Source organism: Manis pentadactyla, chromosome Y (assembly GCF_030020395.1).
Source record: "Manis pentadactyla isolate mManPen7 chromosome Y, mManPen7.hap1, whole genome shotgun sequence".
Lineage (NCBI taxonomy): Eukaryota > Metazoa > Chordata > Mammalia > Pholidota > Manidae > Manis > Manis pentadactyla.
In genome coordinates, this window is record NC_080039.1 from 6,274,306 (window position 1) to 6,290,109 (window position 15,804).

General features: G+C 38.9%; 1 long non-coding RNA gene across 1 annotated transcript in view; it reads left to right on the plus strand.

Moving 5' to 3' along the window:
• LOC130682168 (uncharacterized) overlaps positions 1–15,507 on the plus strand; it is a 42,925-nt gene extending 27,418 nt beyond the window's left edge. Inside the window, exon 2 of the long non-coding RNA XR_008995428.1 lies at positions 15,414–15,507. This is a non-coding gene — a long non-coding RNA (uncharacterized LOC130682168). The remainder of the gene's footprint in view (positions 1–15,413) is intronic.
• The last annotated feature ends 297 nt before the right edge of the window (positions 15,508–15,804 follow it).

A 15,804-nucleotide genomic window follows, 5' to 3' on the forward strand; every position in this document is an offset into this window, starting at 1 on the left:
TTTCTTCACTTGCCTTGCATAGGACTCAAATACAAGCACCTGATCTTCATCCTGTGAATCTTTCCTCAGACTGAGACACCTGTGTTGTTTAGGTTTCTTGCAACCTTCTAACACTCACTTGGGGTGGACACACAACCAGTGGTCATTCCAGAATGCTAATTTTCCTATAAGCAATGACGTTGAAAAATTTGTTGCTCTATTTGGAAGCAGAGGTCTAAGACTCCTTAGACTTCATCTTCCTTTTGTCACAAGAGCCATTTCCTTATGATATCAGTTGGTAAATGTCCTTAAGTTCCTCTTCATCAAATATTTGTTTCTGAGAAGGCACAGCTTTTCAGATTGGTGCTGGCAATTGAAAACTATTAAAGGCAGGAGAAGCAAGAGAAAATAAGAAACATGAAAACGAATACCAAAATGCCTCCATTCAGCTGGCTTAGAGCACATTATATGAGTAAGAGAACTGTAGGAAACATTTCCTTTCTGATTTTACTAGAATTGCAGAAGGAAATCATGTGTGCATAAAAGTGGGACGACCAAGAGAGCCATGCACCGAAAGGGAAGATCCAAGGAACTAAACAATGGTTCCGCTGCAGTCCTTCAGCATATGCAACCAAAGTCTGAAGAGAACATGTTTGTTTGTTTCATTGCCTAAGGCTCCAGGTGAGGGGTGAAGGTGAGAGTCAACAGTAATGCTTCAGCAGGAAGTGTTAGGATTTGGATAAGTTTCCAGTGCATCTTGACAGTTTCTGTCTCAGTTGTAGAGGTCAGGGTTCAAGTTTTAGTTCATCTTCAAGGCTAAGGCTTTGCATTAGGGTTAAGGATTTCAAGTTTAGGTTAGGGTTCACCTGTGGGTTCTGTTCCACTGGTTAGTGTTCAGCTTCATGGGTTTGACATTTCAAGCTCAGGTTAAGGTTAATGGTTAAGCTTGGCTTTAAGATTAGTATTACAAAAAGATACCATTATGTTAGAGTTATGGTACGTAGGTTGTTAGGTTAGGATAAGAGTTCAACTTTGATTTTGAGAACAGTGAGGTGCAATTGAGGGTTGGGGTGAGGATTTGTGATAGCGTTAGGCCTACATCTAAGGTTAGGGTTACATTAAGGGCTAGTTTAAGGGTGAAATTTTGGGTTATGGTTAGTCATAGGGTAAGGGGATATGTTAGGAGAAATGTTTAGTTGTCTTTAGGTTAACAGTGAAGTGTAGGTGTGTTGTCAGGTCAGGGGTCCTGGATACTGAGGATGGCGATGCCCCCCAAAAGCAGGCACCAGTGACAAGGCTCGTGGCACAGGTCTAATTTAGTGAGGTGGTGTTACAGCTTATATAGTGGGCTCCTTCCCGGTTCTTGAAACTACACCACCCAGGCAGCCTCCAGTCACAGCAGCACTAGTTAACCACACTATGGGGGATTAAGGTAGGAGAGGGCAGGCCTCCATGCTCAGAGTCTGCTTTCTGGGTACACAGTGTGTTGTGACCTATTCTGGTGAGGTGGGTTTCCCAACCAGTGGCCTGAGGGCTGGAGAGCTCATTAGTCCTGGTCTCTACCCATGCCAGGTCCCACTGGTACCTTCACTGTTTTGGTCCAGGCATTGCTCTGTTCTCAGGCATCACCGAGGAAGGCTTTGAAGGCAGCTACAGCTGTTGTCTGCTCACATGGGTGAGGATGAGTTTAGGGTTTAGTACCACATTAGGGTTAGGGTTAGTATTATGTGAAGGGTGAAGTTATGGCTTCAGTAAGAGTTAGCTTAAGTGATTAGGGTTACTGTAGGGTTTCAGGTGACCTCCAGTCTAACAGTGAGGTGTGGGGGAGTCTGAGCATGAAGGGTGAAGTTTAAGATGAGGGTAAGGGTGAAATTTAGGCTGCAAGTTGAGCATATTCATCCACAATTTGCAGAGAGGAGTGCTGGGCTCACAGTTGGTTCACCTGGTATTTCTCTTGTGCACCTGCCTTTTCTAGGAACATGGCTACAGAACAGCCCAGGAGCAGGATTCACACTCACTAGCATTAGGCAGGAATCAAGTGGCATTTCTATGATCCATATAGGTCAAAATGGCACCAAATATAAACATGGACCTTGGATTTGAACCCTGTTTCCTCTACAGCCACCTGGCCAATCAGCCCCAAACTTGCCGAGGACTGCTCCCAAATTTGAGGCCACAGGGACGGAAATGGGAATATTCCTAGGACAGAGTCATCACAGTTGCCACTGTCATGTCATATATCTATTGCAACACTGGTGCTCATGCAAGTGCTCCATACCAGTAGTTCTACCCTTAGGTACATTCCCTTTTGAGCCCTGAGAAGCTGCACCATCTCAGACAGTGAGCATCAGGTGTTAATCACATGTATGGAGAGCTCTGCCAAGGCACTTCCTAATGCATGAACTGCCAGCACACGTTCCATAACTCCTGCATCCGTCCGTCTACACTGGCATCCATTCTCCTTGATCTGGGTCAAGCTTCAGGATGAGAATCAAGAGATAGCTGTCAGGGTTCTGAGGAGCACAGGGTTAGTCTTTAGGTTTGGATATAAGGATTGAGGCTGGAGATAGATGTCAGTTTCATGCTTAGGAATCAGACCTGGAGTTTGGGGTTGCTTGCATTGCTTAGGATGTGGGATTGTTGTTCAGTCCTTAGGGTGGCGGTTTGTGTTTTCAGAAGTTTGGTATCAGGATGCAGATAAGGGTTAAGTTTTAGAGTTGATGGTTAGGATTTGAGTCAGTGATGAAATTTAGGGTTAAGGTTTGTGTTAGGCTTAGGTTTAAGGCTGCCACTTAGGATTATGATTAGTAGTTAGGGTTAGGGTTTTACACGGGTGTAGGAGATGGTTAAGGTAAGTGTTCAGTTTAGGCATAGAGTTACTCATAACTTGAGGGCACAGGGAATTGGCTTATTATAAGATTATCTTCAAGCTAACTTAAAGATGATCTCACTGAGATGAAATTTCCTAGTGAAATTCTATTAACCACAGGAATCTAAATGAATGAATTGGAAACAGAATATCCATAGCTTTGAACTAAATATTCCATGGTAAATATCTATTTGAATTAAATTTTTGGGGTAAAGAATTTTCAGTCCTACCTTTAAAACTATATATGCTCTTACAGTTTGTAGGTCAAATTCTCACAATGAGAGACAATGGGCTCACCTCAAGATGTTGGCTAGACTGGGTTCCTTCTTGACCATCCAGGCAAGAATTCAATTATTTAAACATTACAAGATCTAGGACAAAGATACATGACTTAAATCATGGGTCCCCTACACCTTCACAGCCAGCTGGAAAACATGGAACAATATATCCCTACCTCCAGATCTATTCGGTCCATTTTTCTCACTCTTTCCATTTGGAGAATTGTGATTAAACTATTTTTACCTGAAAAATCATGACATATTGCTTTTAATCAAAATATGAGCCATTTGGTACTATCTGCCACAATGAACCCCACGTATAAGACTTAGGTGAGCTTGTCTTCTTGGCTTTCCTCACCTTTGGACACTGAATTTTGGAGGCAGGATAATCTTTTCTCTTGCTTGTTGCCCCAGGCCTTGTTGGTTCTGAGCAGCATGCATTCCCACATTGCCGAATGTCTCCATTGGAATAATCATCCATCCTTGTGGTACACAACCCAGAGTAGGAGAACAGGAGGCATCCTGGCATAAATGCAAGCAATGCCCATCCATTACCCACAAGACCACTTTACACATCCCTTTTTGGCATGGAAAGTGGGTTTCCTCAGAAGAGAAACCCACATAAAGCCCTTTACTGAGAGTTCAATCTCATAATCCAGATCAGACCTGAAGATCTGTTGCTCGTGTTAAACACACTTGAAAGCTGTCCTTTATGATAGACAAACATCTGATAAGTAGTGACTACAAGATAGGTCCAACTGATGTCTAACTGAAATGATCATTTTGGCAGAAAGATTATGAAGCCTAAGTTGTGTCATGCCTCTGCTTTCTGTACAAAGCAATCAAGTTTTCCCCTTCATTGATGACAGTAAAAGTAGTTCCTGGAACCACCGGTGGTTTTGTGTTTGATCCCAGTAAATGTTTGAAAATTTCGAAGCCTAATCCACAGAGGATTTTGAGTCTGAGAAATGACTCACTCAGAATGCAGGTCAGGTCCTGGCAATTGAGACATATGCAAGGCAGGAGAATCAAGAGAAAAGAACAATCATGAAAACAAAAACCAAAATGACTCTGTCCACTGGGTTACAAAGAGCCCAGTCTATGAGGAACAGATTTGGGCAGGAAAATTTCCCCTCTGGTTTTACCAGGATCCCTTAAGGAAATCATCTATGCATAAAGGTGGGAGTACCAAGAGAACCATAAACCTAGAAGGAAGATCCAAGGAACTAAATAATGTTTCTATGGCAGTTTTTCAACATTTGCAACCAGGGTCTGAAGAGGACATTGTTGTCCCTTTCTATTCGTAATGCTCTTGGTGAGGGGTCAGGGTGAGATTGATAGGCTTCCCAGATAAGGATCCAAGGTTCCTGTTTGGTTTGAGGGCTTTAGTCTCTGGGACAGCTCAGTGCACAGACTGAGGTTTGTGTTTAGGATTTGATTTTGTGTTTGTCTTCAGGGTTTGGGGATTAGGTTTTGGTTCAGCTTTGGATTCTGATTCAAGTATTAGAGATAGGGCTCAGGGGTTCAGGTTTGGGGGGCATAGTGCTCAACTTAGGGGTGGGTGATAGGGCTGGGTTTGGGTTAGGTTTCTGGTGATGAAATCATTATGATTAGTGTTAGGGTAAGGGGGTAATGATTGGGTAAAAGTTACATTTAGCATTTGAACAACAGTGAGTTGCTGGTCAGTTTGAGGGTTGGGATGAGTGCTAGAGTTCAGGCTATATCAAGCTTTAAAGAGAGTTTTAAGTTTAGAATTAGGGGGAAGTAATGGATATGGTTAGAGTTAGGGTAAGATGGTAGGTTAGGGGAAGGTTTAAGTTTATCTAGAGCTAACAGTGAAGTGTTGGTGAAAGTGAAGTTAGAATGTAGAGCTAGGTTTAGGGTTAAGTTCACATTAGGTTTAGGGTGGATTATGGCTTTAGTTAGAGTTAGCATTATTGCTTAAGGTTAGGGTCAGTGTTTTTTGTCTCTGGGCTAATGTGAGGTGTATTTGAGACTAAAGTGAGAGGTGAAAAATGAGTAAGGATAGTATTGTCATTATGGAAAATATTATTCTTAAGAAAATCCATGGTGCCCCTAGAAATAAATGGGAATTTCCAAATATCTATTGATTTACACTTGAAAAAAAGTGTGGTGGAAGGAATAAAAGGATAAAGGGAAACTGTCTATGAGAAAGATCTGAAGGTTTAATAACTTGAATTACTTAAATTGTGTAAACAACTGGAAGTGAAATAAATGGATATTTCAGTAAATAGAAAGAAGTTCTCCTTTCAGAAACTAATTAAGGAATAATCATTTCTGGTCCTGAGGCTTTGAGTCCTGAAATCATGGACACTGCATCCCCATAACATTTTGTGTTTCGACACCTTCCATCCAAAGGACTCTTTTCAGAGCCCCCTTAAGTCTTTGTTTCTCAGACTGTAGATGGTGGTGTTGAGCATGGGTGTGACCAAGGTGTGTAGCTCTGAGGCTGTTGCACTTGAATGTGAGCTGTATGTAGCAGCAGAGCTGAGGTATACTCCTAGGCTTGTACAATAATATAAGGAGGCAACAGAGAGATGAGATGAACAGGTGGAAAGTGCCTTATACTTCCCCGGAGCTGATGAGATTACACATAAGGCTGTAATGACATTCAAGTAAGAGTAAATCGCACCAGCTAGAGGAGCCCCAGAAAGTAGCATTGCTGCTATATACATCTCTGTGTCATTAAGGGAGGTGGTAGAACAGGCAAACTGGATCACCTGTTTGATTTCACAGAAGAAGTGGGGGAACTCCAAGTTTTGCAGAGGACAGTTGTGACACCATTAAGCTTTCTAACAAGGAATGCAGGGCACTTATGACCCAGCAGACCAGAACCAGCTGCCCACAGAGCAGGGGACTCATGATGACCGTGTAGTGAAGAGGGTGGGAGATGGCCACAAAGTGGTCATAGGCCCTCACAGTGAGAAGAAAGTCATCTAACACTGCCAAGTGTACGTACAAGTACATATGTCTGATGCAGCCTGCAAAGATTATAACTTTGCATTCTTAATATATAGTGACTAGCATTTTGGGGATGGTTGTGGTGGTGAAACAGATGTCTACAAAGGACAGTGTGTAGAGGGAGAAGTACATAGGGTTTGGAGGTGGGAGTCTGTTATGACAGCGACGATGATGATTAGGTTTCCAAACACAGTGATCAGGTACATGGAGAGGAAAAGGCCAAATATGAGGGGCTGTATTTCTGGTTATTTTGACAATCCCAGAAGAATAAATTTTGAAATTTGTGTGACATTGCCTGCTCCCCTGTGGTGGTGCTTATAACTAGGAATGAAAAAATATTACAATTAATTTTCACACAAGTGCACATTCCTGACATTTGAAGTGCTACAATTTATTATATATTACAGTAAAATAATCAATATGCATTATTTATATGACTCTCAACATATTCAAGGATTCTTCTCTGACATTTCTGTTAGGAATTCCTGTCCCACTCTTAGCCTTTACCACAAGATGTCATGTATAACAGTGTTTTGTATATTTGTTTGTTCTCATTAATCTAAAATTACATGAATATTATGTTTACTAGGCTCCCTCTTTCACCAAGTTCCCCCCACAAACCCCAGTGCAGTCGCTGTCCATCACCATAGTAAGATGCTGTAGACTCACTACTTATCTTCTCTGTGTTGCACAGCCCTCCCTGAGCCTCCCCTCCACATTATACATGCTAACTGTTATGCCCCCTTTCTTTTTCCCCGCCCTTATGCCTCCCCACCCATCCTCCCCAGTCCCTTTCACTTTGCTAACTTTTAGTCCATTCTTGGGTTCTGTGATGCTGCTGTTGTTCTGTTTATTCAGTTTTTCTTTGTTCTTATCCTCCACATATGAGTGAAATCGTTTGGTACTTGTCTTTCTCCACCTGGCTTATTTCACTGAGCATAATACCCTCTAGCTCCATCCATGTTGTTGCAAATGGTATGATTTGTTTTCTTCTTAAGGCTGAATAATATTCCATTGTGTATATGTGCCTCATCTTCTTTATCCATTCATCTACTAATGGACACTTAGATTGCTTCCATTTCTTGGCTACTGTAAATAGTGCTGCGATAAACATAGGGGTGCATCTGAATTTTTAAAATTTGGCTGCTGCATTCTTAGGGTAAATTCCTAGAAGTGGAAGTCCTGGGTCAATTGGTATTTCTATTTTAAGCTTTTTGAGGAACCTCCAAACTGCTTTCTACAATGGTTGAACTAATTTACAATCCACCAGTAGTATAGGAGGTTTCCCCTTTCCCCACACCCTCACCAACATTTAATGTTGTTTGCCTTTTGGATGGTGGTGATCCTTACTGGTGTGAGGTGACATCCATTGTGGTTTTAATTTGCATTTGTCTGATGACAAGTGATGTGGACCATCTTTTCATGTATCTGTTGGCCATCTGAATTTCTTCTTTGGAGAACTGTCTGTTCAGCTCCTTTGCCCATTTTTTAATGGGATTATTTGATTTTTGTTTGTTGAGATGTTTGAGCTCTTTATATATTTTGGATGTCAACCCTTTATCGGATCTGTCATTTATGAATATATTCTCCCATACCGTAGGGTACCTTTATGTTCTATTGATGGTGTGCTTTGCTGTACAGAAACATTTCATCTTGATATAGTCCCACTTGTTCATTTTTGTTTTTGTTTCCCTTGCCTGGGGTGATATGTTCATGAAGAACTCACTCATGTTTATGTCCAAGAGATTTTTTCCTATGTTTCTTTTCTAAGAGTTTTATGGTTTCATGACTTACATTCATGTCTTTGATCCATTTTGAATTTACTTTTGTGTTTGGGGTTAGACATCCAGTTTCATTCTCTTACATGTAGCTGTCCAGTTTTGCCAGCACCATCTGTTGAAGAGACTGTCATTTCCCCATTGTAAGTCCATGGCTCCTTTATCATATATTAATTAACCATATATGCTTGTTTTAATGTCTGGAGTCTTTTTCTGTTCCACTGGTCTGTGGCTCTCTTCCTGTGCCAGTAACAAATTGTCTTGATTACTGTGGCTTTGTAGGAGAGCTTGAAGTTGGGGAGGGAGATCCCTCCCGCTTTATTCTTCTTTCTCAGGATTGCATGGCTATTCAGAGTTTTGGTCGTTCCATATGAATTTTTGAACTCTTTGGTCCATTTCTTTGAAGAATGCTGTTGGTAACTGATAGTGATTGCATTGAATCTGTATATTGATTTAGGCAGGATGGCCATTTTGATGATATTAAATCTTCCTAGACAAGAGCATGGGATGAGTTTCCATTTGTTAGTCTCTTTTAAAATTTCTCTTAAGAGTGTTATAGCTTTCAGGGTATAGGTCTTTAAGTACCTTGGTTAGGTTTATTGCTAGATATTTAATTCTTTTTGATGCAATTGTGAGTGAAAGTGTTTTCCTGATTTCTCTTTCTATTAGTTCATTGTTAGTGTACAGGAAAGTCACAGATTTCTGTGTGTGAATTTTGTATCCTGCAACCTTATTGTATTCTGATATCAGTTCTAGTAGTTTTGGATTGGAGTCTTTAGGGTTTTTTATGTACAATATCATGTCATCTGCAAATAGTGACAGTTTAACTTATTCTTTAACAATTTGGATTCATTGCATTTCTTTGCTTCTCTAAGTGATGGCTAGGACCTCCAGTACTATGTTGAATAACAGTGGGGAGAGTGGGCATCCCTGTCTTGTACCCGATGTCAGAGGAAAATCTCTCAGCTTCTCGCTGTTCAGTACGATGCTGTCTGTGGGTTTATAATATATGGCCCTTATTATGTTGAGGTACTTGCCTTCTATGCCCATTTTGTTGAGAGTATTTTTCAAAAATGGATGTTGAATTTTGTCGAATGCTTTTTCAGAATATATGGAGATGAAATATCTTTTTTGTCCTTATTTTTTAATGTGGTGGGTGATGTTGATGGATTTTTTAATGTTGTACCATCCTTGCATCCCTGGGATGAATTCCACTTGGTATTCGTATATGATCTTTTACCTCGGATTTTTTCAGACATACAGAGAAGATATAAAAGCCATTCTCCTTAAAGTTTTCCAAAAAATAGAAGAGAAGGGAATACTCCCAAACTCCCTCTATGATGCCAACATCACCCTAATACCAAAACCAGGCAAAGACCTCAGAAAAAAGAAAATTACGGACCAATATCCCTGATGAACGTAGATGCAAAAATACACAACAAAATAACTAGCGAACCGAATTCAAAAATACATCAGAAAGATCATACACCGTGTATACCAGTTTTAATGAAGAGTGATTTCATGCATTTGAAGATTATATGGTAACTACTGACCATTTTCTAGTTAAAAGGCATAGGATGGTAACTAACAAAATCTCTGGAATAGAATCATGTTGAAAGAATATAAGCAAATAAATACATATCATGTGAGATGGTGAGTGTTGGTAAAGAAAAAGAGTATAAAATGTAGTGGATTGTGTGTTGCTTTTCACTGAGAGTTCAGGAAGACCTGCAAAGAAGGTGACATTTGAATAGAGACCTGAAGATTCATGGGGACACATGCAGTTATCTGGGGAAGTGTGCTCTGCAGAGAAAGAGCCAGTGCAAAGGCATGAGGAAGATATTTTCGATATATATGCAAGACTCAAAATGGACACAGTGTTATGAGAAGAAGGAGCAAGAGGGAGAATGAGAGGCCATAGTGCCAGAAGCTGCTGAGGAATGAGGTGGGTTCCCTGCCACTGAATCTTCAAGACACAAGCAATCCATTGTCTATTTGTTCTTGAACTTCATTAATTTTGCTTTCAAGCAACCTTTGAGTAGAATGGATCCCCTTCTTATTTATGTGTACTGATTAATGTTCTTTCATCTTTCTTTTATGGATCACTTGTAGGAATAAATGAGCTCAGCTACTCCTGCTTGGAGAACTGCTTGTTCCCCACAAAGCAGACACACACTCAGTGCACTACGACTCCCTGGGGCCATTTCCTTACCAAGATCTTCTCACCGCAGACATGTTATTTAGGAAAGGAATATTACTGTTCAAGCTGTTACATCAGGTGACCTATACCTAAAGAATACAGAAATAGCACCCAATTCCAGTGGTGGAGTATCCATGGTATATGAACATGGGGCTCCCTTGTAATATGACTATTCTGCATTTAATGAAACATTGAATATGATGGGGAAAAGGATTAAGTGACTCAGCTGGTCCCTGAGAGTTTGTGAAAAGTAATAGAGCAACTTTGGCCTTGGCAGCATACCAAATACACTTATATCCCTATAATGTCCAGAATAACTAATAACACAGCAAAAGACAATTTATCCTAAAGAAAAATGAGTCATTTATTTATGGTCAAGACAAATTACAGACTGAATATCCCTTTAGAAAAAGTTAAGCACATGGAAGGAACCCAACATTTACACTAGCAAACATACAACATATGATTGTAAGGGATTTTAAAAGATGAAATGGTGAAATACACTGAAATGATAGTAAATAAGAGATTTTGAAATCAGAAAACCAACTATTGCATCTATGATCCTACCACATGTTAGCTGTTTGAATGTGGAGAGCCTTTTAAACTATTTGCCAGGATAATATCCTCACCGAGTAAGTGGGTAGCAGTATCCATCCTCCTAAAGTGGTGGACAGCTTTATTCAGTATACTTTCAAAGGAAAACATACAGTTCCTTCCTGTTAGTTCAAAGCACATTAGTTCTTACCTACCACTGGTGATGAGATAAGGGTGATTTTTTTCTTCTATCTCCCCAGTGCCTTCATTTATTTACCATCTGTCTGTCCTTTCTTCACAGCCTGATTTGAATTCCATGTTGCTTCTCTCATCTATCTCAGGCTGGTACTCTTCTAGCTAATATTTATATCAACTCAGACAGATATTTCTGTGTTCTGAGGGTAATCACCACCTTCCCTGATTTAAGCTGCCCCATTGAAAGTCTCCCTAGTAGAGAATGAAGCCCAAATTCTGTACCTTACAACATTAGGCTACACATCTGTGAATCTTCTGGGAGCTTCACCCTCACACTGTCCTATGTCTGCACTCATTGACCTCCCAAACACTGAACTTGACTTTCTTTCACCTGATGCTGCAACCTCAATGTTATCTCTGTATGCCTGCTTCCCCCTGCCTGGAGCCTTGCCCACAGGTCTCTTTGGATGTTTCCACAACATCCCCATCTTTGAATCTCCATTGCCTTTTACAGACTGCCTGTATCCTTTCTCCCCTTTACATTCCCGAGAAAAAGGACACTTCCTCACATAATGAGTTTAGATGTAGGGGCTATCATTTTGTGATTTTGCTTAATTCCAAATTTTTTCCTCCTAAACTGTAATTGAATTGAGGCATGGATCACTGTTATATATTCTTACCAACCCCGCCATTAACAGTGTTGACAGAGTTACTTAGGAAAAGTAGCTGAATCAATTATATGAATGAAGGAATGAGGGAACATTTTCGTATAGAATATAGAATATGCCAGTGATGAAAGTAAAGGTGCATAGAAATATGAACATGGGTATGGAGTACATGCAAGGGGAATGTACCCATTGGGGTGTCAGACTATAGGTTGTAAAATTTAAGTAAAATAGAATAAAAAAGGCACAAAATAAAATACCAGGGTGCATCATATATCATAAGGATACCTACCAAGTCATTTAATAATTCTCTGTGTTCATTTGCACACTTGTGTGTGTGTGCATGCATGTATTTGTATTTCTTGGTTTGTGTGAGTGCAAGCAAAGTTTGTTGCAATGGGAAATGTCTGTTTTACTCTGGAAACAGTAAAAAAAGTCTGGAATCTACTGTAGTAAATGTAAGATTACAACGATTAACTCTTGTCTATTGAGGGAAAAGCGATATGAATGACAAGCCCAATCAGAGCCAGGGTCAGAGAGAACAGCAGTCAGGTTCTCTGTGGGTTCTTCTGTGACCCCTGACTCAAGGGACTATAATCTGACTGCTCCACTCACCTTATTATGATGTTAATGTCAGCCCCTGTTCTAACTGTGATTCCTGTTTATTGACCACACTTTTTTCAATGTGGCCCAACAGCAGATGTATTGGTGCTCCTCTCATTTTCTTTGAGGCATTGTTTCCTATGTTGTTTTGGGTTTGGGAATTTTATGTCTTTTATAACATCCAATAGGTACACTCTAGCCATCATTCTGTTCTCCTCTAAAATGCAAAGCCCCTCCCCCCATATTTTATAGAAAATCCTGAACCTACATTCACAATTTATAATCTTTCTTCATATGATTTATCCCTGAGGAAATGATGTCAAACAATTATTTGGCTGTACTAGGACGTCTCCAATATCATAACATCCAGATGTGCAGGACCTCATGTTTCAGGTCATTGTTTATGGATTTCATGATTATGAATATTTGTATAGGGAAAAAGTATGGAAATGAGAATTCAAAAAGAAAAAGAATGGCAGTTAATGTAAACAAGGTTAAGAACAATGAACTTCAATAACTATATTCAATGAAATTGAATAGAAAGTTAGACAAGCTTCTGAAGAAAAAGATATAAAATAACAATAATTTAATCACACCATCATGGGACTCTAGTTATAGGTTAAATTGGCCAAGACTTGGAAATGAAAAATATAAAAAGTGCTCTTTTTAGAAAGCAGTGGAGGAAGCAGCATCTAAACTTCCAACTTCTACCTGTAGAAAAGTAAATGAAATAAAATATGTTTATGTAAAGAAAGATATTATTAGTTGAATATAAAGAATGTCTTCCACAAAGGAGTCATGATTATTGTTCTAAAAATATCTCTTACTACAAAATGCAAAGGGTAGAAATAAGGAAAACAGATGTACAATAACACATTATATATAAAGGTGATTTTTCAAAATGTTCAATAGAAATTTCTGTGTTAAAACACAATTGTAGAGTGGACCCAGTAAGACCCACTAATTGAAATATCACACAAAATTTTCATGCATCTTCCCCAATACATCTATGTAAGTAAAATAATTAAATGCTTAACAACAACATTAATGAAAAAACCTCCAATCTTTTCTCAAAAGTATGCAATCATAATAAAAACAGAATTGAAGAATTTGCAGTCAATCACCATAGACAAAGTGAAAGGCAAACAAACCCCAAAATAAATGTAGTAGCAAAAGTAATTAAATTGTCACAAAATGGAACATTTTGATATTCCTTTTTAGACTTATTACATAAATTTTAAGTGAATATCCAAAGTTAAAAAGTAATACTGTGAAATGTAAGTGTCGAAACTGCTGTTGAAAAGTATTATCTATATCCATTAGACTGGATCTTTTTAATGAATTCAACGAATGCTCAGATATGCCATTAATTTTTTTAAATGTCCTCACCTCACTGCACACTCTTCCAGACCTAACACTCCATTTTCCTACTTCTAATTGCCTGGAAAGTTCTTGGATATTTTCTCATTTCACTGAGATCACTTCATGCTTCCTACTCATTCTACATTGTTATACAACTGGAATTCTCTGCACTTTACTTAATTCTCTACAATGACCCTTATGTTGTTGAGCCCAATGGGCCCCTCTCTATTTAACATATTAGATAAATTCATTATAAATTAGCCAGTTAACCAAGCAGAAAAGAAAACCTTGGCGATCTTTAATCTCTGGCTAGTATAGTAATTTTTACAGCAGTAATCGAAATGTAACACAGATATTTATCCTATGATTTTTAGAGGAAACTGAATTTTAGTCTCTGAATTAATTATTTTAGCTTCTATTAAGTACATTTTGGGCAGTTTCTTAGGAAAACAGAATGGAGGTTCCTCAGAAAATAAAAATTAGGAGTGTCATATGACCCAGTAATTCAACTCATAGGAATTTACCCAAAGAATACAAGACATCTGATTTGTAAAGATACAGGCACTCCTATGTTTACTGTCATATTTTTTTATGATATACATGATATGGAAGCATATAAAAGTATCCATCAGTAGATAATGCATGAAGAATATATGGTATACATATACAGTGAAATATCATTTAGCCATAAAAATTAAATCCTGCTATTTACAACAACATGGATGGACCTAGAGGGTATTATGTTAAGTAAAATATGCCAGGCACAGAAAGACAAATGCCATATGATTTCACTCACTCGTGGAATCTAAAAACAAAACAAAATCAAAATAACGAAACAGCAATATACTCATTGATGCTGAGAAGTGACTGATTGTTACTATGGCAGAGGGTTTGGGGTGAGTGGTGAAATGGGTGAAGGGGATAAAGAGGCACAAAATCACAATCATATGAATTAGTCACCGGGGTAGATGCACAACATTGAGAATATGATCAACAGGTCTGTGACTTCTTTCTATGTTCACAGTAAATAGTACTTTGTGTGGAGATTTAATACTGTATATAACTTTAAAAACTGTGTTCTGTATATTTGAAACCAATATAATATTGCACACCAAGTATACTTCAATAAGAATTTAAAAAACAATGACTGGGTTGGAGGAATTAACATTGTTAAAATGTTCATAATAACCAAAGTGATTGACAGATGCAGTGCACTCCCCATAAAAATGCAAGCATCATTTTTAAAAAGAAAAAGAACATATATTCCTAAAAATTGTACAGAACCGCAAGTATCCAGAATAGCCAAAACAATCTTGAAAAAGAGAAGGCAAGGAGGAGTCATTATGATCCCTGATTGCAAACTGTATTTCAAAACTATGGCAACCAAAACAATATGATATTGGCATAAGAAAATACATGAATCAACTGAAGAGAAGAGAGAACCCAGAAATAAAATGACACATATATGGTTAATTAAGTTTGACAAATGTGGCAAGAATATATAGCATGGAAGTGGTAGTCTGTTTAGTCAATGGCATTCGGAAACATGGATCATCATATGCAAAAGCATGAAATTGGACCGTTATACGACACACAAAAATTATCTCAAAATGGGTCAAATCCTACCATTTGCAGCAACATCGATGGAGCTGGAGGGTATTATGCTCAGTGAAATAAGCCAAGCAGAGAAAGAGAAATACCAAATGATTTCACACATCTATGGAGTATAAGAACAAAGGAAAAACTGATGGAACAAAACAGCAGTGGAATCACAGAACTCAAGACTGGACTGACAGGTACCAAAGGGAAAGGGACTGGGGAGGATGGGTGGGAAGGGAGGGATAAGGGGGGGAGAAGTAGGGGGGTATTAAGATCAACATGCACAGGGGGGTGGGAGAAAGGGGAGGGCTGTACAACACAGAGAAGGCAAGTAGGGATTCTACAGCATTTTGCTATGCTGATGGACAGTGACTGTAAAGGGGTTTATAGGGGGGACCTGGTATAGGGGAGAGCCTAGTAAACATAATATTCTTCATGTAAGTGTAGATTAAAGATAACAAAATAAATAGAAAGAAAGAAAAGGGGGATTACTCCGTGATAGGATAAAACTAATTGTAAATCAATGAATAATGCATGCTTTAAATATCCTTAATTTTGATCATAAAGGGTGTCAGATGATCGGATATGGAGGTACAGTTTTCTGATAATATTCCTTTCTCTTAAAAAAAAAAAGCAGTTCCTGTGTGGTGACTTCCAATGAGTTCTACACAATGGTATAAAAGGCATATCAAAGTGTGGGCAAAGGGTCTGTTTGTGTTTAAACAGAGGATCAAAGCCTAATTGGGCTACCCAGAAAATG